This window comes from Saccopteryx bilineata, chromosome 2 (genome assembly GCF_036850765.1).
Source record: "Saccopteryx bilineata isolate mSacBil1 chromosome 2, mSacBil1_pri_phased_curated, whole genome shotgun sequence".
In the NCBI taxonomy this organism is placed as follows: Eukaryota; Metazoa; Chordata; class Mammalia; order Chiroptera; family Emballonuridae; genus Saccopteryx; species Saccopteryx bilineata.
In genome coordinates, this window is record NC_089491.1 from 235,476,637 (window position 1) to 235,503,713 (window position 27,077).

The following is a 27,077-nucleotide window of genomic DNA, read 5'->3' on the forward strand; positions in this document are numbered from 1 at the left end:
ATCACCTGGGCAATGGGCTTCCGTGTGGGTAGCTCCATCTTTAACAAAGTGATCATAATATATTTATATTTTATCTGCCCAAAAGCTGGCATCCAAATGAAATTCATTAGATGAATGCTTATTAAATGCCTTATTTATTTATATTGTGGGGGTCCATGGCACCTGCCATGTGCCACCCTGGCATGTAGATTAAACAGTTGAAGCCCAACAACCTCAGGAAGAGTTTTTACCTTCCTCTTACCGACCTAAAAAGATTCAAATAGGAAAAGCTGCTTCAGGAAGGAAACCTTAACACATTAGCAATTACAAATTAAGTGTTGCACTGAGAAGATTCAAACAAAAACCTGATTTATTTGTGTCCCATTGTTTCTGAATAACCCTGAAAGAATTTGTTTACCAAATTTGCTCTTTCATCCGTCTGTGAATTAATTGCCTACTTCCCTGTCAGTCCAAAATAACATTTTGTCTCTCTGTCTTTGGATTTTTCATGCTTATGTGAATTTGCCCTGTGCATGTATTAAAATTTGATTTTTCTCTTGTTAATCTGCTCCTGTATATCATTTGAATTGTTCTACCAGCCAGACTAACAGGCTATGGGAAATTTTTTCCGACCCTGACAATATGTCCACTAGTTCCACAGAAAATTTGAGGCACCTTACAAAGAGATGAATATAATAAAATAGAGCTAAATATAAATGGGCATAAATTATCAGAGAAACATACATAAACTGGAATCAAGACTAGGAAAGAGAAGTGTGTATATGCAGGTGACAAAATTCTATATATATTCTATGCAATAAAAATATTGTACATAAGATTATTCCTCTCCTCCAACATTTGTATTCAGAATTACTGTCTGTTCCTCTTCAATACCAAGCTTTGTGACCAGGTCACACCTGCCTCCCTCTCTCTTACTTCGGGATTATTTTTGGGAGACCCCTTAGTCTTTCATACAAATAGGCTTGCCTCACCAGTTTGCCAAATTTGCTTAGACACGTCTCACATTGTGATAGTAGACAGTTTACACCAAAACCAGAACCCCTGCTTCAAAAAGGTAAAAATTTAAACATTTGGATGAATAAATAAAATTGTATTCTTTAGATAATCTTTGTAAACATCACTTTTGGTAGGTGCAGATAGTTTAATACTATACTACTATACTCCATAAGGAGATCTAGAATGCTGATATTCTTTGTTGAAAAATAAGTATAGATGCATAAGTTTGGAAACCAGTTTAACAGGTGATGATTTTGATATTGCTTTTAAAGTATCTAAGACTCTTACCTGTGTAGAAGACACAGAGGAAGGCTAAAGGGGTACCCACAAATAGCATTTTTCCCAAGTGTTGGGCAGATAAAATATATTATGCTCACTTTGTTAAAGACGGCGCTGCTCACGAGGAGGCCGTTGCCCAGGTGATATTAATGTGTGTCTCTGTGAGCAGGTAGAATCCTTGTAGCCTGGTGCTTGGTTTTGGGATTAAGCCTTTCCCACCCGTTTTGATGTGGGGCGGTACAATCCAATCATGCCTCAGAGACGTGTCTTTGCATTAGAGACTTCCCTATTTTGTATATTGGATTAAAGGTTTGGAATCTACACTATATAATGGGGGCAGAATGAGAGCTTGCCCTCTTGGTTTCTGGGATGATTAGCATGAGAGAGCAGAGGGAGCACAGCAGAGAGCAGATAGAGGCCATGTGGCCAGGAGAAGCAGCCAAGATGGCGGAGTGCTGAGTGAGATGCCAGTTTGTGCAGAGTTTGTATCTGGGATAAGGAAGGAGATGGGGAGCAGAGGTGAATAAGTCTGGTGAGCTAGAAACCTTTGATTCTAGAAAACTCGGATAAGTCAGTGGCTTTGTGAGCACTGAACGTGAGTGGGTTTTGGAGCCCAGTGTGTGTTTTTACTTGCCCGCTGGGTGCAAGCTAGAATTAAAGATGACAGCCCATCAGTTCTTGGCTCCATTGTTTCTTTACCGACTGTCCAAATCCAATGCGAACCTGCATGGGTCGGGCTGCTGTGATGGTGGCCCTGGCCGTGACTACTGGCTTTACACCAAGAAACTGATCTCATTTTATTATAGTCCATGAACAAGTAGTCCATTAATTTCCTGAAGTTCTACACTACAGAGTGCTTTCCCACCTTTCCCCCAAAATATCTTTTATGGCAAAGGTATGTGTACTGGGGTCTTCATTATTAAGTTTTTCTGACTGAGTCACTGTAGTTTCTGAGACGACATAGGAAAGAAACAAAATGTCATCCTAACATGAAAATATTCTCTAATGAATGAATCACTTACAAAATCAGCCTCTGTTTGAACCCTAGCTTTCCTCTCTACATCCCCCACCTGCATCCACGTCACTGCCTGTCGGTCTGTGCCTGCTGGTCTGAGTGACAGACACGGGCATTGCCTGCAAAGAGTGCAAAGGTGAGGGCAAGCCTTGCCCCAAATGCAGGGTTTCATCAAGGCAATAAAAATGGTGTTAGATAACTACTGAAACTCATGCAAAGCCCTTAGAAAATGACAGGTCACTAACAATTGCTGAGAAAATTAACAAAATTGTTGATTTGATAGGTGCTCTGAAAGAGATTTAACTCCACTGGTGGACCTTTGCAAGCATAACCTTCTTTCCAAGCATGCTGTGAAAGTCAGAGGGAAAGGAAGATGAGGTGTCATGGCAAAAACCTTCCCAAAACTTAAATCATCATTTGTCCTTGAAATACTATATGGTTACAATTATAACCTAAATTTTGCTAAATGTAGGGTAAAATAAAATTTATTTCATAGTTAAATTTTTCAATATAACTACTTTTATTTTTTTAAATCTTTTTATTTTTTTTAAAGTGACAGAGAGAGTCAGAGAGAGGGATAGATAGGGACAGACAGGCAGGAACAGAGAGAGATGAGAAGCATCAATCATCAGTTTTTTGTTATGGCACTTTAGTTGTTCATTGATTGCTTTCTCATATGTGCCTTAACCGTGGGCCTTCAGCAGACTGAGTAATCCCTTGCTCAAGCCAGCGACCTTGGGTCCAAGCTGGTGAGCTTTGCTCAAACCAGATGAGCTTGCGCTCAAGCTGGCAACCTCGGGGTCTCGAACCTGGGTCCTCCGCATCCCAGTCCGATGCTCTATCCACTGTGCCACCGCTTGGTCTGGCGAAGTGGATTTACTTTAGGTAAATTTTTTCCTGAACCAATTTCCTCTAACAAAAAGAAATTTTTGTATAGCTTGAGGAATCTGAGACAAGTACCTGAAATAGCATATCATTTGTATGAAAGTCCTTAAAATTTTCACATTTTATCTTAAAATTTCAATGAAGCTTCTTTTTTTTTTAAGAGGCCAGAAGAGAGACAGAAACATTGATCTGTTCCTGTGTGTGCCTTGACTGGGGATCAAACCAGCAACCTCTACACTTCAGGACAATGCTCCAACCAACAAAGCTATCCTACTAGGGCTTAATTTTATATTGATTGATTGATTTTTCTTTTTAAGAGAGAGGAAGGAAGAGAGAGGGGAGAGGAAGGGAAGCTTCATTTGCTGTTCTACTCAGTCATTCATTCATTGGTTGCTCCCATGTGTGCCCTGACCAGGCATTGAACCTGCAACCTTGTCTTTTCAGGTGATGCTCTCAATGAAGTATTTTTTATGCTCCAGGATATACTTTATAATTTTTTATACTCTATAATATAAAATGTAAGTAATTACCTTGCACTTTGCACTAGAAGTCTTGAATGAAAATGATATTTCTAGAAAATGAGCCATATCTATGCTATGGCCTGTGGCACATTACATATTTCCCTCGGTATACGTAAACTCTATTTGAAAAGGCTTGCCAGAAAGAGTGATCAAAATTTAATGTCCAGAGGGGAATGTTGCCAGTCAACCTCTATACCTAGCTATAGAAAAATCTCAAAAATGCTCCCTTAGAATATCTACCTTGGAGCAATGCTCTGATCACTCTATGATAAAAATTAATTATAAATGTACTCTAAATTGCTACATTGATTAACCTGATAGATGGGATTATCCTATGTGACCCAATTCAACTTTGGAGCATAATTAGGCACCAGGACCCCTAGTCCCCAGAGTAGACTTCTAGGTCATGTCAAACAGAAGACATACCACATCTCCATTTAGAGAACTTTCTCCTCTTCTTTTGAAAGTCAGAGTATCCATCTATAGGTAATCCTAGACCACATTATTAGGGTGCACATTTTTTAAATGTAATATTTAGGATGAAAAAGAAAAAGGAATCAGAACAGTGTTCTGTTTAGAAGTTGTTTTTTGCACGGATTCCCATGGACTTTGACTCTTGGGGTGTTACTGAAATGCAGGTTTTATATGAACATCAACAACTAGGGCTCTACATTGTTCTTATGTGGTCCATTTCCAGTCCACAGGGTCAAGGCTGATGAAAGGCTAGTGAAAAATCTCCGAGGAGCTGGTATTGGCTTTGACAGATTCTTTTACAACCAGAGAGAAAATCAGTGATCAATATGGAATGGTTGTGCTTCAGAATCCCAATTGCTTCCCCATGTAAAATACTGGCCCAGGAGACAAAAAACTGCAATTTACTAAGAAGAAAGTGTGCACAGTTTGATTATATACAATTTATTTTACTTTATTTTTATAACAGAAAGGATCCATATCATTAAATGCTACAAAAAAAAAAAAAGTTAGGTGAAAGCTGAAAAGAACCTGTATGGTCTCCCTTCAGTTAGAGGAGGTATCTAAGCCTTGGACACTCATATGGGAGCCGAACCTTGAACCGCCATCCAATTCTCTCCAACACCTGTCTAAGACCATTGGTACTTGAAGAAGACAGGCTAAGGGCCATTCACTGCTACTATAAAACTAATCCAGGACTCAAGTTTAAGGTGATCTGATTTAATGGCAAGGGAATTAGCTTTACAGTGATTGAACCAGCTCCTAGCTTTGCGGTCTTAGCAAAATCATATAACCTTTTTGTTTTCTGATTCATAAAAAGCGAATCATCTCACCTACTGTGCAGGCTGTCATAAGGATTAGAGATGCTGCATTTAAAAGCTGGTCCCATTTCTGATGAGAGCAGGGTAAAAGAAACTATGGTGCTCATCAGCAGAGATTATACAGAGGTGGACAAAAGTAGATTTACAGTTGCGAGTACACGAAACACAGTTAATAAAGCTATTGCAGTAATCATAACCTGCATGTGTTCTTCCATATGAATGACTGTAAACCTACTTTTGCCTATCCCTGTATTTCTAGACTTCTGAAGTTCAGTTCCCGGAAAAATGCTTTCATTAAACAATGTGTTGATGCTAACATCTTACTATTGATTTTTGATAAAATTATTGTAATAAGTTATCATAAAAATTCTGCCTGTTTTGAAAAAAACTTAGTTGAAGAAAGATCTTGTTCATTCAGTATCCTTGTGATAATGTGTTAGGATATGACAAATGGCTTAAAATTTAGCACCAAATTTTCTATATTTGTTTGCTTTTTATCAAAGAGAGCCCAAGTATTTCGATTTTTGTTCAGTTGCCAGGAAGCCTAGAACTAAACTAAATCCAATATAAGCCTTTCCTCTTTCTCCCTACATGGCTTTGATTTTCTATTTCTATGTTAAGCCTTATTTTATATGTGTATACTGCCATTACTATTCCTTCTACTACTTCTATTATTATTACTGCTGCGTAGCATTTGCAGAGTGACCGTGTCAGATTTTACCTGAGCCCCATGACCCTGGAGAAGAGCGACGGTTAGAAATCCCCCCACCTTCTGTGTTCCAGAGAATGTCTGACAGTAAGGAGCCACCCTTCCCGTGTGATGGAGACAGGCCCCCTCGATGCCCCCCTTGTTTACATGTAGCAAGACCAGACGCAGAGGCTCGGGATCCCCTTTCTTTACTTCATAAATAATTATGTGAATGCTCATCCCCAATGATCAATGAGAACAAAATGCTGGTTAACAGAACTTCAGTTAAGCTTCTTCCCTTCTTCTAGAACCATGAACTTGGGGCCACCCTCAGCCAGCAGACAACCATCCCAAGAACAGGCTGGCCTCAGGATAAAATACTCTCTGATCTGCTGACCCATTTTGTCTCTTCCCTATACATGGGTCTTTCTAGCCTTGTTTACTTCTCACTATAAGATAAAATCCTCTTTCGCCAAACTATCTGAGATAATTGCAGACCTAAGGGCCAGTAGTGTTCTCCCTATGACAGTTGTCCCTTTCCTTCCTCCAGCCTTGCAACAATCCTTTTTAAAAGTCTATCCTTACTAAGTTTGTATTTGGTTTGTTTGTTTTTGGATTTGTTTTTTATTTAAAAATAATAATTTGCCATTAAAGAGCATACACACACATATATACAGTATGTACATGTACATAATATCATTCAAGTTTCATAATAACCACATAAAAAGTCAATCTTCTTATCAGATTCAACTTACCAGCGAGGAAACAATCTCAAGAAATGACTTGCTGGGAGAGAAGTAAAGGTGTAAAGCCAGGTTTTATGTCTTTCTTTCTTTCTTTTTTTTTTTTTTTTTTTGTATTTTTCTGAAGTTGGAAAGGGGGAGGCAGACAGACTCCCGCATGCGCCCAACCGGGATACACCCGGCATACCCACCAGGGGGCGATGCTCTGCCCATCTGGGGCATCGCTCTGTTGCAACCAGAGCCATTTTAATGCCTGAGGCAGAGGCCATAGAGCCGTCCCCAGTGCCTGGGCCAACCTTGCTCCAATGGAGCCCTGGCTTCGGGAGGGGAAGAGAGAGACAGAGAGGAAGGAGAGGGGGAGGGGTGGAGAAGCTGATGGGCACTTCTCCTGTGTGCCCTGGCCGGAAATCGAACCCAGGACTCCTGCACGCCAGGCCGACGCTCTACCACTGAGCCAACCGGCCAGGGCTTCTTTCTTTACAATTTGTTTATTGATTTCAAAGAGAGAGAGAGAGAAAGGAAGAGAGATAGGAAGGGAGAGAGAGCAAAATATCTATTTGTTTCACTCATTTATGCATTCATTGGTTGATTCTTGTATGTACCCTGACCAGGGATCGAACCAGTAACCTTGGTGTATCAGGATGATATTTTAACCAACTGTGCTACTCACAGGGACAAGTATTATGTCGTTCAACCCTGAATTACTCTTGTTATAGCATCACTAACCTTTTCTGGAAGTGGGCAAGGTATAAATAGATGCTGTGCACAGCACCAGGGAGCATGCTCCCTCTGGTCTTGGTGGTCTCTTTCGTGGCCCAGATGTGATGACTCACATGCATTAGGATGGTTGTTGTTTGCTTCCCCAGCTGTTCTGGTAATTAAGAACATTCTCCTGTTAAGATGGGAGATGATCCCATGTGGAGCATTTAGCACAGAGACTGCATCAAGTAAATGTTATGCATGAGCGTCATCACTGGGCACTATGTTGGAGGTGTTCCTGAAGTCATATTTTGCCTAGTTCCAAATGAACTTGAGATTTAACTTAGTTACTTCAGTTAACCTCCTAACAACTTAATGAGGCAGGTGATTATCTCCATTGCCCAGCAAAGAAAATTAGGGTTAATTCTTTGGTAGGTCTGTCTGTGATTCCAATAACAGTTACTATATATCTGAGACAAAAACAACACTGAGTCATGTACTATTACCCCAATTTTTGGAGGAGAAATTCAGAGAAATTAAATAATTTAAATAATTTGCTGTAGAGCAAATTATATAAGACTGTAGAGCCCAGAGTTTCCTGGAATCTCTGGCCTCCCCTCTTCTTATCTTCCCTCCTACTCCTCCCTCTGTCTTTCATCATGTTTTCTTAAAATCAATTTTTTCTTGTACATTATTTAAAGACAACAAGAGTTCTGCAAGGCTTGATAAGAAATCTCAGGAGTAACTTACTCAGCTCTTCTTTTTACTATTTTTTATTTTTTTACTGAGTCTTTACCTTACTAAATAGCAAACTTACATTACTACTTCTTTTTATTACTAAAATTTCCCATGTTAGGTATTTCTTAAGTTTTCTTAATGTACACATTGCTTTATTCTCCATCTTGGAAGAGGAGGATTTATCTCTGTTTTGCCAAATCTCCCTACACATGCTCTTCCTGCCCCACTCAGCTGCTGTTTCCCCAGTATAATTAGACCGTGATTTTGGTTAGATCAACATTCAATATTTATGCCATCATGTGCTGTTCACAGCCAAGTCATAGTATATAATAATTGCTTCCGTTTTTATGCTAAATTTTCCTCATGGAGTCAAACATTGTTTTAGTTTCATTTGTTTAGTTTTCTGTGTATTTGTTACTAATTTCATTCCCAATTCTCCCCAATCACCTGTCAGTCATCTTTTTTTTTTTATTAAGTGAGAGGTAGAGAGGCTGAGACAGACTCTCACATGCACCCCAACTGGGACCCACCCAACAAGCCCCCTACAGGGCAATGCTTCTCCCATCTGGGGTGTTGCTCCATTGCTCAGCAACTGAGCTCTTCTTAGCGCCTAAGGCAGAAGCCATGGAGCCTTCCTCAGTGCCCAGGACCAACGTGCTCAACCCATTTGAGCCATGGCTGTGGGGAGAGAAAAGTAAAACAGGGGGAGGAGGGAGAAGTAGATGGGCGCTTCTCCTGTGTGCCTGGACCAAGAATCGAACCTGGGACTTCCATACACCAGGCTGATGCTCTACCATTCTGTCAGTCATCTTAAATGCTGAAATTCCTTAGGTATTATCTCTCTCATTTTTATTTTCTTTCTTTCCTCTTTTATTTATTTTTTTACCTCTGAAGTTTTTATTTGCCTCCTGGCCCCAAGGGGGTCCCAATTCTGCCGTCTTAACACCTCAGAACGTTGGTGTCATTGACCTCAGACACCACTTTGCCATCTATAATCCTGTGAGGTGGTCTTTTGGATGAACTACATGGAGTGGCTGTTGATCAGGGCACCACCAAGATTGAAGTCCTCCTCTTCTTTCAGCATGTGGTGGTAGGTGGCAATCTCAGCCTCCAGCTTGACATTGATGTTCAGAGGGCCTCATACTCCTGGGCCTTGCGCTGCCTCTCTGCCTGGCTCTGGGCCAGCTCTGACTCCCCGTGCAGCAGGATGCTGTTGAGCTGTTTCATCTGCATGACATAGCGTGTCTCCACTCCCTCCGGCTGTTCTCCCAATTGACCTTCAGATTTCTCATTGAGTCCAGGTCGATCTCCAACGACTAGATCATACACCTCAGCTCTGTGAGTGTCATTTTAACAGCTTCTATCTAAGGGGGGTGTGAGGGGACCCCTGTGGTGCTTTCCTCAGTCTGCTGGGGACATCCAACTCCACAGTTCAGCCAGAGTTGGCAGTCTGGTTTTGTAGACTGTTTACTTCCTCCTCATGGTTCTTCTTCATGAAGAGCAGCTCCTCCTTTATCTCTGAGAGCCTTGATCTCAGTCTCCAACGGTAGCCATGTGATATTGGTGTCATCAGTGACCTTTTGGAGCCCATGGATATCACTCTCCACAGACTGGTGCATGGCCAGCTCAGCCTGATATTTGACTGAGTCAGCAACAGGACGGGCACTGTCAATCTGCACAACATGCAAAGATGTGAGCCCTCAGATCCTCAATGGTGTTAAAATAATGCCCCAGTCTCTGACCAGGGGTCCCTTTTCCTCTCCAGTCTTTGATGATCAGCCTCCAGGCTCCTCACCCTCTCCAGGTAGGCAGTTATTTGGGTCTTCAGTCTTCCTCTCGCTCTGCATGCCTCATGCCTGCCAGACCCCTGGCCATCCCTGCAGCCGGGTTCCTGGACCTGGACCCCCAGCCACTCTGCACGCCCTGTACACTGGTGGAGTGGGACACGGAGATCCGGGAGCCCAAGCCCCAGTGCTTGCATAGACGCTGGCTGTGCTGCTGGCCAGCCTAGTGGGTTGCTGAGCGACTCAGGGTCCGGTGGTTTGTGGAGAAGCTGGAGCGGGTGCTGAAGCTCACGTTGTTCAGGGAGGAAGGAAGAGACAGTTTCAAGCAGCAGTCCCTCTCACTTTCTCAAAGAGCTTGTTGCTGGAGCTTCTGGGGGAGCTGGTCTGGACTGGGTAGCCCTGATGCTGGCTGCAGAGCTGTTGCCTTGGGACCTCCCTTCACTCTCTCATTGGGGCTTCCCTTCTTTCTTGCACAAGCCTTTCTTTCCCCATGTCTTGCTTTCCTGGTTTTTCGCCTACTTTTGTGGAGCTATTGTTCACAACAGCTTCCAGAGGCAGAGTGCATGGAAGATAAAATTTGGAGCTATATCTGAAATGTCTTGATTCTGCCCTCACACTTGACTGAGAGTGTAGATGAATAGAAAATTCTGGTGGAAGTATGGTAGCTGCCTTTCTCCACTGTCTTCCAGCTCCTCGTGTTGTTGGAAAGTCTATTGCTATTCTGATCTCTCTGTATGAAGCCTGTTTATTCTCTCTGGAACCGTGTAAAATCTTCTCCTTGCCTCTAATATGCTGAAATTTCACGATGATGTGCCTGTCTGTGTGGGCTTTATTCTTCATTTTTGCTATGGGAAATCAGTGGGCTCTTTCAATCTGGAAATGCATAGATATAGGACTAGGGAAATTTTCTTGAATTCTGCTTTTTATTATTTTTATCCTCTGTTTTGGGATTTCCTATCATTTGAATGTTAACCCTCATGAATACATCTTCTATTTTTTTCCCTTTCTTCTAACTTTTCTCTTTCTGAGTAATTTCCTCAACTTGTTTTTCAATCATCTGTTGATTTCTTTTTTTAAAAAAATTGTTTTTATCATAAATTAAGTTTCAAGAGCTCTTTTTTTGTTCCCTGTGAATTTTTTTCTTTATAGCGTCCCATCTTCACCTTTTAGATGCAGTATCACATCTTGCTAAGTATATGAGTTTTCTCCTCCCTGCGTATTTCATTTTCTCCAATTATTTTGTCTTTTATTTGTTCGTTCGTGCCTTTGTTTTCCATGTTACAAGCTGTCTTCAAAAGTCCAGTGCTTCCTGGCTGACTGCTCCTGACCAAGTGCTAAAAGGCTGAACAGTGTTGCTTGTCAGCGTGTGGGTCAAGTTTGTCAATTGCAGATTTCACTGTCGGGTGATCTGGCCAAGCCAATCCCCTGGGAAACTCTGAGGTCATTTTATAAAGTTTCCCAGAGAAACTTTATCTGGTCTCCTGCCTGGAGACTAGAAGCCTGGTTTTCACCATTCAGGGGAAGAAGGCTGACGGTCTCAACGCTCGATATACAAACCTGCACTTCATTCTGATGCTTTCATGTATCTCTGTGCATAATGTTCCTCAGTCTAGAAACTGTTTTAGGTCCTCTAGAGAAGGTGCTCCCCCTCTAGAGTGGTCTAGTAATTGCTAGGAATGGAACCATGGGGTAGGGAGAAGAATCTGGGGTCTACCTGCTTTTTGAGCAAACTTTCAACCAATCTTCTTGTTTTTAGTGCCTCCCTCTTCTAGAAGTATCTTATGTCAGTAATTCCTGAGTTTTGGGGGGTTCTTAGATATAACTTGAGGTGCTCATGTCTGATTTGTGATTTAACTTTCTCAGGCTTGCTTGGACAATTTACACTCATTAATACGGTATTTATTTATTTATTTATTTAGAGAAAGAGAGAATGAGGAAGGGAGAGAGATGAGAAGCATCAACTTGTAGTTGCAGCACCTTAATTGTTCATTGATTGTTTCTCATATATGCTTTGAACGAGGAGCTCAAGCCAAGCCAGTGACCCCTTGCTCAAGCCAGAGACTTTGGGCTTCCAGCCAGCAACATTAGGGCTCAAGCCAATGACTCTGGAATCATGTATGATCCCACACTCAAGCTGGCTACCCCAAGCTCCAACTGGTGAGCCTGAGCTTCAGCCAGATGAGCCTGTGCTCAAGCTGGCGACTTCAGAGTTTGATCCTGGGACCTCAGTATTCCTGGTCAACTCTTGATCCACTGTACTACCACTGGTCAGGCTAATATGGTATTTATTTATTTATTTTTAAAGATTTTACTTATTCGTTAGAGAGAGGAGAGAGAGAGAGAGAGAGAGAAGGGGGGAGGAGCAGGAAGCATCAACTTCCATATGTGCCTTGACCAGGCAAGCCCAGGGTTTTGAACCAGCAACCTCAGCGTTTCCAGGTTGATGCTTTATCCACTGCACCACCACAGATCAGGCTAATATGGTATTTATTAAATGTGCTCTCTAGCCCCCAGAATTTTGTTGTCTCCTTTCCTATGTCTTTGTGGTTTTATATATTTTTTGTTTTGTTTATTTTATTTGTTTTAATGAGGTTTCAGGAGAAATAAAGTTAAAGAGTATGTTAAATCTGCCATCTTTAACTGGAAGTTCAAGCCTATTCTTGAATGTGAACTCTGCTGTTCTATATTGCCTGCCAAGAAACAGTCATAATGATGGTAACAATAACAGTAACATTAACAATTAAGTTTTTATGATGTCAGATACTATATTAAGCATGCGAACACAAACTATACACTATCTGGGGTCAGTCACTGTGAAATCCTGGTAGCCACCTTTGGAGCCTTCCCTTGTCTCTGGGAAACCTGAATACAGACTTACAGAACTGGCCAGTGGTAATGATATTGGGTTCTGTAATGACTGGGTTCAAATTTTGGCTTTACTTGTACTATCTATGTAGCTAACTTCTCCCTGCCTCCATGCTCACATCTGTAAAATATAGCTACTCTACAGCATCTGTCTGCTTTTCAGGGATGTCTATAGATTATATAACACATGGAGAGCTGTCAGCACTGTGTCCAGCAAATAGTGAACAAAACACACTAGGATGGAGAGCATAGAAAGACCCTCCCCACAAGAAGTCACTTGTGTGTATATGTGTGTTCAAGGACGAGTATGACTCTGGTAACACCGTCCTAGAGACAGACCTGGGGTGGGGTTGGAAACCTAAGAGCTTACCTGAGATGCCCCTCTCTGCACACATGTCCCCGCCCCTGTGATGTGACATTTCTCTAGGTTTCCCTCTGGGTCTGCCTTTCTTTTTCATGAGACTTCTCTCCATATGCCAGCCCTCCGTTAATAACTTACAAGGTTTCCGTGTATTTGTTAGTTTAACCCACATGGAAGTCCTATAAAGAAGCATTTTTATGTCCCTTTGCAAGTAAGGAAACTGAGGCACATTAAGAAGCCATACCTGCCTGACCAGGCGGTGGTACAGTGGATAGAGCTTTGGACTGGGATGCCAAGGACCCAGGTTTGAGACCCCGAGGTCACCAGCTTGAGCGAGGGCTCATCTGGTTTGAGCAAAAGCTCACCAGCTTGGACCCAAGGACTCCGGCTAGAGCAAGGGGTTACTCAGTCTGCTGAAGGCCCGTGGTCAAGGCACATATGAGAAAGCAATCAATGAACAACTAAGGTGTTGCAACAAAAACTGATGATTGATGCTTCTCATCTCTCTCCGTTCCTGTCTGTCTCTCTATCTATCCGTCTCTCTGACTCTCTCTCTGTCCCTGTAAAAAAAAAAAAAGAAGAAGAAGAAGAAGAAGCCATACCTAAAGTCATGCAGTGGCAGCCAGAATGCAGAACAGAGCGAATCTGACCCAGGGCCTGTGCACCAGCCTTGTCCTTCAACAAACTCGCTGACTTTTGTTTTCATTCTCATTAAATTTGTTTCTTCTCCATGAGTCCTTCTCACGCACAAACTTCTTGTCTCATCACTTTACCTGTTCCTTGCTCACAATGGGATTTTCAAACATGTTTTGGGCTCAAAAGCCTCATATGTAGAAGTGGATCCCTGGTGGGTGGGGCAGCAGGAAGCCCTCCTCGGAGCACAGCTGGAAAACAACTGCCCTGGAGCACCCACCTCACTCACCTTCCAGAGGAGACAAGCGTGAAGCCACCTGCTTTAGGTCACACAGTGGGTACCTGGCACTACTTCCCCCATGCTGTTTCCATCATGAGCTAAGATGGCTCAAACCTTCCCTTCACACTTGGCCTTTGATGGTCTAACTGCAGAGCTCATGACTCTGCCTTTTTGGTTATAATCTGGTTTAGTGTACGCTTGTCTTACTCTTAGTAACTTGCACGTGTGTTAGACAGGACAAGGATCTCAAGGTCTGGGCAGTTCTAAATATTACTGTATTTTTCACTCCATAAGATGCACCTGACCATAAGACACACCTAGGGTTTCTTGTTTTGTTTTTGATTTTTTTTCTTTTTCCGAAGTGAGAAGCGGGGTGGGGGGAGACAAACAGATTCCCCCATGCCTCCAACTGGGATCCACCCAGCATGCCCACCAGGGGGCGATGCTCCGCCCATCTGGGGTGTTGCTCTGCTGCAATCAGAGCCATTCTAGCACCTGAGGCAGAGGCCATGGAGCCATCCTCAGTGCCCGAGCCAACTTTGCTCCCATAGAGCCTTGGCTGCAGGAGGGGAAGAGAGAGAGAGGAAGGAGAGGGGGAAGGGTGGAGAAGCAGTTGGGCGCTTCTCCTGTGTGCCCTGGCCAGAAATTGAACCCAGAACCTCCACCGGCCGGGCGACGCTCTACTGCTGAGCCAACTGGCCAGGACCAGACATACGTAGGGTTTTAAGGAGGAAAATAAGAAAAAAGATACTCTGAAACAAATGGTGTGTTAAAATATTTAATAAAATACCATATTTTTCGCTCCATAAGATGCACGGGCATTTTCCTCTCTACTGGGGGGGGGGGGGGGGAATGCGTCTTATGGAGTGAAAAATACAGTATTTCTTTCTCTCTTTTAGAAAATGTCATTCTTGGCCTGACCTGTGGTGGCACAGTGGATAAAGTGTCGATCTGAAAATGCTGAGGTCGCTGGTTCAAAACCCTGGGCTTGCCTGGTCAAGGCACATATGGGAGTTGATGCTTCCAGCTCCTCCCCCCTTCTCTCTCTCTGTCTCTCTCTCCTCTCTCTCCCTCTCTGTCTCTCTCTCTCCTTCTCTCTCTCTCCTCTCTAAAAATGAATAAATAAAATAAAAATAAAAAAATAAAAATAAATTAAAAATGTCATTCTTGCTAGATGTTCAAGCATAATATAGTATTTTGTAGATGTCACTATAAATAGAATGAGCTGACAGGAACTCAACCAAATGAAAGCAGCCAACTAACTGCAAAGAAGAAATCAATGTGTAATTGATCAAATACTGTACCTAAGCAATGGCTAGGCCTACCTTGGGGAGACAGAGCTTTGGATATGAATCTCCTTGTCTCCTTACTTCCTGCAAGTAAATAAAACTACTTTGCAACAACCATGCCTCATTTTTTAATAGAACACCCCAAGTGGCGGGCTCCTTGAGTTCAGTAACACGCTGCACATTCTCCTGTGATCTTGTATCTTACCACCTGGCAACTGAGAAAATTGATCGCATCTGTGGGGAGAGCTCTTGCACAGACCACCCACCCCCTCCTCTTTTGGGATATACGTCTATGGTGAGCCAGAATCCCTCCTGCCCTCTCTCTTGGTAAACGCCTTCTCCCTGAGGGTCTCCTCTGCTCAGCTGCTTCCCTGTCCTTCTGCAGGTTCTGTTATTCCTCCCCTTGACTGTGGGGTTGGGGCAGAGGAGCAGGGGAGAAAGACCTGACACTTGGCTCTGCCACGGACTGGGCTCTATCTGTATCACTTCATTTGTACCTCACTCTGACTCCCATTTTTATGTCATGACAAACTGGAGCCCAGAAAGGTTTATTAAGGAAATTGTCACAAGTGTTGTAAGGTCATACAGCCATAAAATGCTGGAACTAGAATTACTCTCATTTCAGAGCAAGTAAGACTAGATAAAGAGATAGGGTCTGGGAGTAATTGGGAGGGAAGCTTGTGACAAGGAGACTCGGGGTGCCCTGAAAAAGTGGAGAAGATAATGGAATCAAACCACAGCAGTCTGGATGGACATTGTAAACCTGACTGCTGTGAATTGTGGAGACATGGCAGGGGGAGGGGGAGGATCTCAGGCATTTGGGGGCTCCTGCTATCATAATTACTCAACTATCTGAGGCCGATCAGAGCCCCCAGCTCTCTCTGCACATCCCTAGGGAGCTAGAGGAACTTAGCATGGGCAATCGTGACTGCTGTAGGATTAGTGTCAGGAACCTGGGAGCGAGGAAGGGGACTGGCTGAGCTGCTGGTGCTCCCCACGTGGGACAGGGCCCCAGAAGCAAACAGCTGTGGCCTCCGTAAGGCAGAGCTGAATTGTTCTCTTTCTCTTCCTCTGGGACTCCAGGGCCAAGATGAAGGAGAGAGGGCATTTGGTCAAGAACCTGGTTTACATTTCAGATAGAAACTCTAATTGACTCAGACCTGAGCCTCCTCACTTCTCATTAACACTAGGAGCCACTGAGCTGAATTCATGTCTCAGGAGACCCTGGTCTCTCCTCTCCAACAAAGGCTTTGGCTTAACCCACTCCTGGCCTTCAGATGTGTGCCACCAACTAGTGTGTGCCTACAGGGAAGCATCCATCCACAGCGTCAGCAAGACACAGAAACAACACCCACCCATTCCTCAACCTGAACTTTAGCTCCATCCTCGTGGACACCTCGGTTGCCCTTATACCCCTTCACCCTCCTGTCCCTGCAGCTTGACTGGACAGACACTTGAGGAAAGTTCACCTCCTGGGTATTGGAAGATCAGGGTTCTGAGAACTTATTTTCCAGGGTATATGTGTGTGTGTGAGTGTGTGAGTGTGTGAGTGTGTGTGCATGTGTGCACATTGCATATTCCTTTCCTACATAAGGAGCATTGGATCTTTTCTTTTCCAGTTATGTTCATTTTCTAATACAAAAGCAATATGTGCCATTGGCAAAAAAAAAAAAAAAAAATTAATGGGTAAGTATATAGAGGCCATGTTATTAACAGTTTGGTGTATGGTTTTTCAAGCTTTTAAAAAGTGAATTTTAGTCCTGGCTGGTTGGCTCAGCGGTAGAGCGTCGGCCTAGCGTGCGGAGGACCCGGGTTCGATTCCCGGCCAGGGCACACAGGAGAAGCGCCCATTTGCTTCTCCACCCCTCCGCTGCGCCTTCCTCTCTGTCTCTCTCTTCCCCTCCCGCAGCCAAGGCTCCATTGGAGCAAAGATGGCCCGGGCGCTGGGGATGGCTCTGTGGCCTCTGCCTCAGGCGCTAGAGTGGCTCTGGTCGCAACATGGCGACGCCCAGGATGGGCAGAGCATCGCCCCCTGGTGGGCAGAGCGTCGCCCCATGGTGGGCGTGCCGGGTGGATCCCGGTCGGGCGCATGCGGGAATCTGTCTGACTGTCTCTCCCTGTTTCCAGCTTCAGAAAAATGCAAAAAAAAAAAAAAAAAAAAAAAAAAAAACCAGTAAAAAAAAAAAGTGAATTTTAAATACATAGGATCTTGTTTTGGTCTGTTTTACAGAAGTGAGGTAATACTCTATGGACTGTTCTAAAACATGCTTTCTTTACTTAATGTATTTTAGATATTTTCCATTTACAGATATATAGTTCTACTTTAATCTTTTTCACAACTGCATAAAATTCCTTAAAAGACACCATAACCTGTTCACCTGTTTTCCTATTAATAAATACACAGGTTGTTTCCAAATGCTGTAATGAACTTGCTTTGAGTGAACTCAGCTGGAATGATCACCTAGCTTACATGTCACACAGAAACAATGTCTAAGCTGTCCTTCTGTCCTGGTGACCTGTTTCCTCCTGCATTCTTTCGTGTGTTTTCCAAATATGTGCTATGTTGCCAGACTCATTGGTCCCTGGCTTGGGATGGCCAGCACTGCTCAAGCTGCACCAGGATCTTTCACCTGGGTGCAGGAGAGAGGAGCTTACTCTTCTCTCTGGAATGACAACAGCCCAGGAGCTGCCCGAGGAGAATAGAGCCACATTAGAGCAGCAGAGATGAAGCAGATTGTTTTCTTAAACCAAAAGTCTGGATGATTTCTAAAAACTCTGTGCTTCTAACATCATGTGACAAGGAGAGTGCCTACAGAGGGGTCGCCAGGGCTCCTCCCACCCTGCTTTACATTCCGTCAAAATCTCCATCTGGTGGATCCCAGCTGGCGCCTCGGAGCCCTTGGAAATCAGAGTTTTTTCTGGGAAAGCTGTCCTCCCGTCATTTTTTTTTTTATAACTTTATTTTTATTTATTTATTTTTCAGAGACATAGGGAGAGTCAGAGAGAGGGACAGACAAACAGGAACGGAGAGAGATGAGCATCAATCATCAGTTTTTCGTTGCGACACCTTAGTTGTTTATTGATTGCTTTCTCCTAGGTGCCTTGACCGTGGGGCTACAGCAGACCAAGCAACCCCTTGCTCAAGCCAGAGACCCTGGGTCCAAGCTGGTGAGCCTCTACTCAAACCAGATAAGCCCGCGCTCAAGCTGGCGACCTCGGGGTCTCGAACCTGGGTCCTCTGCATCCCAGTCCGACGCTCCATCCACTGCGCCACCACCTGGTCAGGCCCTCCTGTCCTTTTCCCTGGACTGTTCTCACAGTGGAGATTCCCCAGTTTCTCCTCCTTGGAATTGCATCTCTAACATGAGAACCAGCTTTTTAGAGACGCGTCCTTGAAAGCTATCCCCAGTCATTGCATCACAGTGCCGCATCCAGGTCTTTTCCAGAAGAGCAAACACAAGCAGGGGAAGGAGGCAGAACACTGGACGCATTTAAATAGTCCACAGATGTTTGATAGGTACCTCTAGTAAGTACTTCCAAGCTCCGAGTCCCCATGTCATGGATCATTTAGCTCCTGGCACCTTGATATCCTCCCTAACCCCTCTCCTGCCATCACAGGAGACAACTATCCCATCCATTGAGCATGTCACCCAATATCCTTAAATTTCTTGCCTCCAAAAACCTCCCTGTTCTCCCTTCCTTCTTTCCTGCCTGCATAAAAGAAGATAAGGGTATTTACTTCATAGGGTTCTTCTAAGGATCACATGATTTGGTGTATGTGGCTTGTAAACTGTGGAGCACTGCTGCTGCTATTGGTACCCAGGAAGAGAGGAAGAGCAGGGAGCGTGGAGGAGGGAGCAGGGGGCAGTGGATAATTGAGAGGGCAGAGAAGGGCAGGGCTGGAGGACCCCACACCGATAAGACTGGCCTTTGGAAATAGATGCAGGGGCTGGAAGGGGAGGCAAGGAGCTTCAGAATGTAGAAAGCATTCAGCCTTCTAACCCAGGAGTCAGAACCCCCAACCCCAACAGCATCCTCTCCCTAGACGGGGTAGCCTCAAGGGGTCACTGTGACCGGTTCCAGCAGTGGTTGCCTGCGGCCTGGCAGCATCTCTCATGGGACATCTGTCTGTCTGTGCATTCATCTTCCCAGCCCTAAGGTCAGCAGCAACTCCCTTCCCCCACCCCCATCTATTTCCCAGATGTCCCGAGATGAAGAGGGATGGACAAGGAGATGCTGGTACCTGGGAACACTGGTGGGGAGGGAGGAGATATGGATTTCAACCCTCTACTCCCCACCCCACCACCACCTCAAGGGCCACAACAGGGCAGCCGGGGCCAGACAGCTTGGGGATGCACAGCCCCCCTGAGGCAGGGCTGGGATATCAAAGTTGGAGGCGCAGGGGCCTGTCAGCCTGGCTTTGTGAGTCCGGCTCCCATCAATGCATGAAAGCCTCGCTGTACACACTGCATTCGCCTCGCTCCCAACCTGCATTCCAGATTGGTCACAGCCGGGCCCCAGCTGCATTCCTGGGCTGGAGAAGGCACGGGGGCCTGAACTCTTTGTTCTTCCCAAATCAGGGCTAAGAACCATGACAGGCTGATCACGTTATACAGCTGAGGTCAGCCCGGCAGAAATGCCCTCTCCCATTCCTCCCCCGACTCACCATGCACCCCACACCACCTAGCTCCTTACCTGTACCTTTATACAGTCTGCAGATGGTCTTAGTGGACAAAGAAATCTCCGAAACCCCAGCTCTGCTGCCTCCTTCCGCTGTCAGATGCTGGCGCTATGCCCAACCCCTCATTTGAAGGTTTGTCCAATTTGGGGCCATCTCCAAAGGCTTGCAGCTGCTCTGGGGTGAACCTAACTGCCCTGTTTGTTTTTGGACACTCAGAATCTCATACTCCATGTACTCAAGTGGCATCGAAGACCTGGGTTCAGTATCAGAACAAGCCCAACTTTTAGAGTTACCATAGATAAGATGCTGCTGTTATAAGCCCCATTTAAATCACTGCCCTTGTCCCCTGGGAGTAACGTGGTAACCCATTTCCTTTCTTTCTTATGTCTAGTTATAAGAACACAGGCTTTGACATCTGACCTGCCTGACTCTGCCACTTAATTGCTGTGTGACTTTGGATAACTTACTTTAGTTCTCCGGGCCTCGGTTTTCTCATTTGTAAACCTGGGATGGCTGCAGAGATGAAAGCAGATATTGTATGATGGGCTTCTGGCATGTTGCAGGTACATGACAAGCGTGATTTTTCCTGCTTTCTTCCCTTCTTCCTGGAATGAGTGGCCTCAAGCAGAGTCTTCGTGAGATAATTAATACCCTTTCCTCCTTTCTCTGAATTCCTAAAACCCCAAGAGTGAAGGCCAAGCTATCTGAAGACAGCTATACACAAATTATCCTGTGTTGTTTTGAACAGTTTTATATGTCAGTCTTTGTCTCCCCAGCAAGCTTGTTGGCATTCCAGGAAAGACCTTTTCCTTTGTTATTTATTCAACAAGCATGTATCAGCGAGCACTGCCCCAGCCACTGGGGATTCAGCTGCAGACAGAGCAGCCAGGCCCCTGCTCTCCTGAGGCTCACGGAGGAGTGGAGAGACTGGCCTTAATCCATCAAACAATGAGTTGCAATGAGTTTTCCCCAGTTGCAATGACTGCTCCGACCAAAAAGCACGGGCTACCACGAGGCTGCGGCAGGCAACTCTGCAGCTCTGGGAAGGCTCCTCTGAATAAGTGGCATTTAAGCTGAGATCTGAAATATGACAGGGAACCAAGGAGAAGAAGACAGTCCCAGCAGAGAATGTAAGGGCTGCTGTGAGAGGTATGGGAGGTTTCCCAGCCCTGAAAGGAGCTGAGATTGTAATCTAAGTGAAATAAGAAGCCATTGTGAGGCACTGAGCAGAGAAAGGGCCTAATCCAGTGTTACTTGGTAGAGAAAAGGAGATGGGGTTGGCCAGGGTGCAAAATGGTGGGATTGTTAGGCTGCTAGAGCAGCAGTCCAGGTTGAAGCTACCACATCTTTTTTAATCCTCACAATTATCTTAGTTTTACAAATGAGAAAACTGAGCCTAACCAGGCAGTGGGCACTGGATAGAGGGTCAGCCTGGGACGCAGAAGACCCAAGTTCAAGACCCCAAGGTTGCCAGCTTGAGCGCAGGCTCACCAGCTTGAGCATGGGATCATAGACATGATCCCAAGGTCATTAGCTTGAGCCCAAGGTCGCTGATTTGAGCAAGGGTCACTGGCTCAGCTGGAAACTCCTGGTCAAGGCACATATGAGAAAGAAATCAATGAACAACTAAGGTGCAGCAACAAAGAATTGATGCTTCTCATCTCTCTCCATTCCTGTTTGTATGTCCCTGTCTGTCTGTCCCTGTCTGTCCTTCCCTCTCTCTCTCTCTTTTAGTGAAAAAGAGAGAGAGGAAAAACAAACAAACTGAGGCCCAGAGAAGTTAAGTACATCATCCAAAATCACACAGTGAGGAAGTGCAAAGCCAAGATTCAAACCAGCAAGTCAGATGTCAAAGCTTATGTTATGTTCTTGTGACTAGGCACAGGAAAGAAAGGGGGTGGCTTACCATGTCACACCCAGAAGACACGGACAGTGTTCTAAGAGGTACAGATTAGTGGCTTGGGCATTGTAGGGACAGCGCAGACAGAGGCAGACAGGGACTGCTCTACAAAGGCCATTTGTAATAGGGAGGCCAATTGGCCTGAGAAGACCAAGCCTTGTCCTACTCTGGGTTAAGCAAGAAATGTGAATGCCATTGGACTGGCCCACCCATTATTACTGACGGAGGTTATTTATTTTCAGCACAAAGGACTCCTTTTATTGTTTTCATTCTCGCCTCATCAATGGTTTTGAAGGATTTGTTTACTAATCTAATTAAAGTCATTAGATTACAAATTAACTTTGTTGCCTAGTATTGCACTAACCAGGCCTAAGAAACTGGTGATCTGGGCTTCGGATTGCAGGCGTTAACTGTTGTTGCCACAATGAGATGATTTACTTCTAGACAATGCAAAGAAAGGTGATGTTTCGTTTAGACTGAGCAACATTTTTATTCATTTTTCTTGATGCATTTCATTGAACACATATGAGTAAAACACAGCCCCTGCACTCAAGAAAAAGTAAGTCATGTAAGAGATGCAGACAAAGAAATGGCCAGTTACAATAGAGTATGACAACACTATAGTCTAGGTAAGCACAGGATTGATTGGCAGATTCCGGAAACACCAAACACCATCTTGCCAAGGTGTTATGGACTGAACGTTTGTATCTCTCCAAACTTCTATGTTGAAGCCTTAACCCCCAAAGTAATAGGAAGTGAGGCCTTTAGGAGGGAATTGGGTAAGCTGAGGTGGGTGGGGCCCTCATATTGGGATTAGTGCCCTTATAAGAAGAAACACAAGAGCATTCTCTCTCTCTCTCTCTCTCTCTCTCTCTCTCTCTCTCTCTCTCTCTCTCTCCATGATCATGCTCTAAGAAAAGGCCATGTGAGGACAGAGTGAGAAAGTGGGTTGTCTACACAGCAGGAAGAAAGTCCTCACAAGGAACCAAATAGGCCAGCCGCATGATTTTGGACTTTCAGCCACCAGAACTGTGAGAAATAAATTTCTGTTGATTAAGCCACCCAGTCTATGGTATTTCGTTATGGCAGTCCAAACAGAGTAACATGGGAGCACAGACTAACATGGGAGGTATGCTAGATATTCTTTCTCTGTCTCCCCAGATCCTCTCTACATCTGTATCACCTTGCTCTACATACCCCAAGGCCTGACTTGAGGACTATATTAATGGAGGTCCTCTTCCCTCTAGCTTCCCATTGGGTTTTGCCAGTGGGAGGCCCTGGACCAAGGAGGGGAGGTCAGCTCCCTCCCTGATCAGCCACCATAGGTTGCTGCCTGTGATCCCCCACTGAAGACCACAGCACCTACCAGGCAGCCCCTTCCTATCCCTACAGGTCTTTTTTTTTTTTTTTTTTTTTTTCATTTTTCTGAAGCTGGAAACGGGGAGAGACAGTCAGACAGACTCCCGCATGCGCCCCACCGGGATCCACCCGGCACGCCCACCAGGGGCGACGCTCTGCCCACCAGGGGGCGATGCTCTGCCCATCCTGGGCGTCGCCATGTTGCGACCAGAGCCACTCTAGCGCCTGAGGCAGAGGCCACAGAGCCATCCCCAGCGCCCGGGCCATCTTTGCTCCAATGGAGCCTTGGCTGCGGGAGGGGAAGAGAGAGACAGAGAGGAAAGCGCGGCGGAGGGGTGGAGAAGCAAATGGGCGCTTCTCCCGTGTGCCCTGGCCGGGAATCGAACCCAGGTCCTCCGCACGCTAGGCCGACGCTCTACCGCTGAGCCAACCTGCCAGGGCCTCCCTACAGGTCTTGTAGAGAGCCAGTGACTGTCCCCTCCCCTTGTCCCTTGAGGCCAAGGTTGATCAGGGCTTGATATGTTGGTGCTATCTGTTTCACCCCTAGTTACTGTCCCTCAATCCTGTCGATGGCTTTATCAATTGTTCTTTCTTAGACTCTCCTCAATCAAACCATATGAACGAGCCATCTTGTCCTGCTGGGAACCTGACTTATATAAAAGGTCACAGATAGCTTTTTAGATAAATGACATTTGAGTTGATATCTAACGGATGGGTAGAAGGCAGTCTTATTTCAGAAAATGTATTATTTATTTGAGATTTAAAAAAAATAAACACTAAAATATCTTTACAACCTCCAGGGACACTTGGGAACTTGGTGTGTCCATACTGAGAATCCTGGCCTGGAGCATAATAGGCTACACAGGCCCAAATGTGGGGTCTAGGCTGTCTCCTCTCATCTAGACCCTAAGGTGGGAAGAGAGACCACACCCCCCCAGAGGCAGTCCCTGTCACTTCCACTCAGCAGCTGTCCTGGGAGATAAGTGGAGCCCTGCCAGTTACGCTCTTCTCCCCAACCCAGCTCCTGTCCCCTCAGAGAGGTGGCCCTGGCTGGAGTTCTGCTGGACATGATGCCTTGAGGAGGAACAGCCCCTCTGTCTTCTGTCCCATCTCTTGGTCTACCAGACTGAGGGGCCAGCTCCCTGAAAGATCGGTCTGGGGAAACACAGGCCTGCCTCCTCCGCATGGCAGTGCTGGGCATCAGCACGCCTGCTGAGCTCCTGCCCTGGCCCCTCTGGCCAGGAGATGGGAAAGGGCTGAGCCAGGCTGCGGGTCTCCTTGCTCTTCCCCTCCCAACCACCCAATCCAGTCCCTCTCCCACTTCCCGTCACCTGCAATGAGACACTTGATGTTCGTGTTTTTCAGAATCTGACCTTCCCATCAGCTTGATTTGGCACCCGCCAGCACCCTGCCCTTTCCCCAAGCTTCTGGCGCTTTCTGTTTGAGATGTCACGCTGACTTCACCTGCGTGTCTTTGTGGAGAACGCATCCTCTAACCCTGCCTCTGGGCTTTTTCCAGGCCTCATCCCTTACTTTCCCCTCAACCTGCACCTCCCGATTCCTGCTCACATTGAAGACCAACCAATCTCCCCTGCCATGAAGAGGTTCACAGCCACTGTCACCTGTACCCTTCAATGAGGAGTTTAATGTTACCTCTTACTATTGTTTGAATAAAAATGCAGCTACTGTTTTTTTGTGCCAGACAATTCGTAATGACTCAGTCTTCAGGATCACACCATCAGGAAGGTATGGTCATTACAATGTTATTGTTGGGGTAACTGAGGCTTTAGGTAACTTTCTAGGCTGGGAAGTGTTGGCAGGAAGACTCAAGCCCAGATAGACTCTTACCCCCACTCCATACTGCCTCCTCTTGTCTCCACAGTAGAGGGTGCACTCTTGGTAGATAGAAACTGCGATGCGATGCGGAGCTGTGGGAGTCCACGTGCTTCTGGTGGCCAAAAGGAACTGCCTGGCAGAGCAGCTCGGCTGCCATTTAATACTCACATCAGGTCACGTGCTGCCTTCCGTATGTGATCTGCCACACACACACACACACACACACACACACATTGACCTACCCTACTCTGCTCCAGTTTCCCTGGCTCCTTGCTGTCCTCACATGTTCTAAACACGGTCCAGAGTGCCTCCATGCGTAACTGGTAAAGCCAGCCCCAGGATTCCTTGCGCTCTGTCCACATGTGAGGCGGCTTCCCCACTGCCCATCACAGCCTCATGTGCTGCCAGAGCCAAGGAAGCTACATCGTTTCCATAGCAGCTCATTTCCCAACTCAGCAGTCCGGGGTCGGGGCCTCTCCCACCCCTGCTAATGAAACTTGCAAGGCCTCCAGTCTGACCCCGCCTCTCCCTTGTACTATGTTCTCCCCAAGATGCCAGGTGCCCTGTCCTGCAGCTCCATGTGCCACCCCAGTGTGCTCCAGGACCCCTCCCCACTGGGCTTTGCTTGTGCTGAACCCTTTGCTCAAAACATCCACACCCTCTTTGTCTATCCAGGTCCTTAGATGCTGTTTAAAGTACCCCAGCCCTGAGAGTTCCCACCTGTCCTCAGTCCCTGTTCACTGAAGTAGCAGCCACCCCCCTCTGCTGGTGTCCCTGCCGGTGCCACAGTAGCACTCTCCTCCACATATATGTCAGGCTCCACTTCCACACTTTGAGACCCTGCCAAACAGAGAGTGATTCTGGTGCCTGCTGTGCCCCATGGTGGGTAGGACCCATTCATATGTATTCATACTATTTCATATTCAGTGTAAGTAGTAAATAATTACACTGAGTTCTCTGAGGGAAAACTGAGGTCACGAACAGAAGAGTGGACCCTGGTCATGAGGCAACGTCCACAGAAGCCCTAACCACTAGGTAGGTGCCGGGCACACACAGGACCCCCGGATAGCGGCGCTTCAGAGAAACCACAAATAAATGTTGGGTGTAAGTGTGGTGGGCAGAATTTTATGATGGCCCGTATCTTCTGTGTGTTGGTGTTACTCCTGAGAGCATGTGGCGCTACACTGTGTAGAAAAGAGAGATCATCTAGATGAGCCCAATGTGATCACAGCAAGCCTGTCAAAAGCAACGGGTTTTCTCCGGCAGGTGGCAGAAGGGAGGCCAGAGACTGAAGCAGTTGTTGTGCGCTGTCTTGAAGTCGGGGGGGGGGGGGGTGCAGACCAGGACCATGGGTGGCCCTGCTGGTGAGAGCCAGCAAGAGAACCTCGACTTCAGTCCCACAACCACAGGGAAGTGAATCGGCCGACATCCCAACTGAGCTGAGGAGCAGATTCAGCCCAGAGCCTCCATGAAGGAAAACGGTCCACCTGCACCATGGTTCCAGTCTGTGAAACTAAGAGGCGGAACCAGAGGCGGACCCTGGCCTCTGACCACAGGCGCAGTGAGCTAACATGGTGTCGCTACGCTGCTATTTTTGTGGTCATTTGTTGCACAGCAGCCGAAAAATAATAAAATAACTATGTCCCAAGTATTGCGTAGGACATACTTACACACACAAAAAATCAGTATTTATCTGTACATCAAATTTAACTGAGCCCTCTGTATTTTAATTTGATAAATCCAGCCACCCCCAGTAGGTCACAAGGCGCTAGGCCATGGAGCCCCTGGGGATTTACCAGCTGGCATGTGGTTCCAGGTTTGGAAGTAGTCTGCACACCCTCTGCCACCCTCTGCACAAAAGAAGGTTTCTAGGGAGCTTGCCCAACACCCTACAACACACAGTTTGTAGTAACTTCCCTCCAAAGCAGGGGTTCTTAACCTGGGGTCGAGTCCCCTGAGGCGTCCATAGATAGAATTCTGGGGGGCTGAGAACTTCAGTGGGGAAAATAATTACAGCTTTATTTTCACTGCCCTCTAACTGGAACTTAGTATTTCCTTCACATAAGAATACAGGTATTGGCCCTGGCTGGTTGGCTCAGCGGTAGAGCGTCGGCCTGGCGTGCGGGGGACCCGGGTTCGATTCCCGGCCAGGGCACATAGGAGAGGCGCCCATTTGCTTCTCCACCCCCCCCTCCTTCCTCTCTGTCTCTCTCTTCCCCTCCCGCAGCCAAGA

General features: G+C 45.9%; 1 protein-coding gene and 1 pseudogene across 2 annotated transcripts in view; both read right to left on the reverse strand.

The window, feature by feature from the left end:
- The window catches only part of PUS3 (pseudouridine synthase 3), a 284,654-nt gene that overhangs the window by 243,303 nt on the left and 14,274 nt on the right, over positions 1-27,077 (reverse strand). The gene's annotated exons all lie outside the window — the stretch shown is intronic.
- On the reverse strand, positions 8,796-13,672 carry LOC136322451 (keratin, type I cytoskeletal 18 pseudogene; annotated as a pseudogene).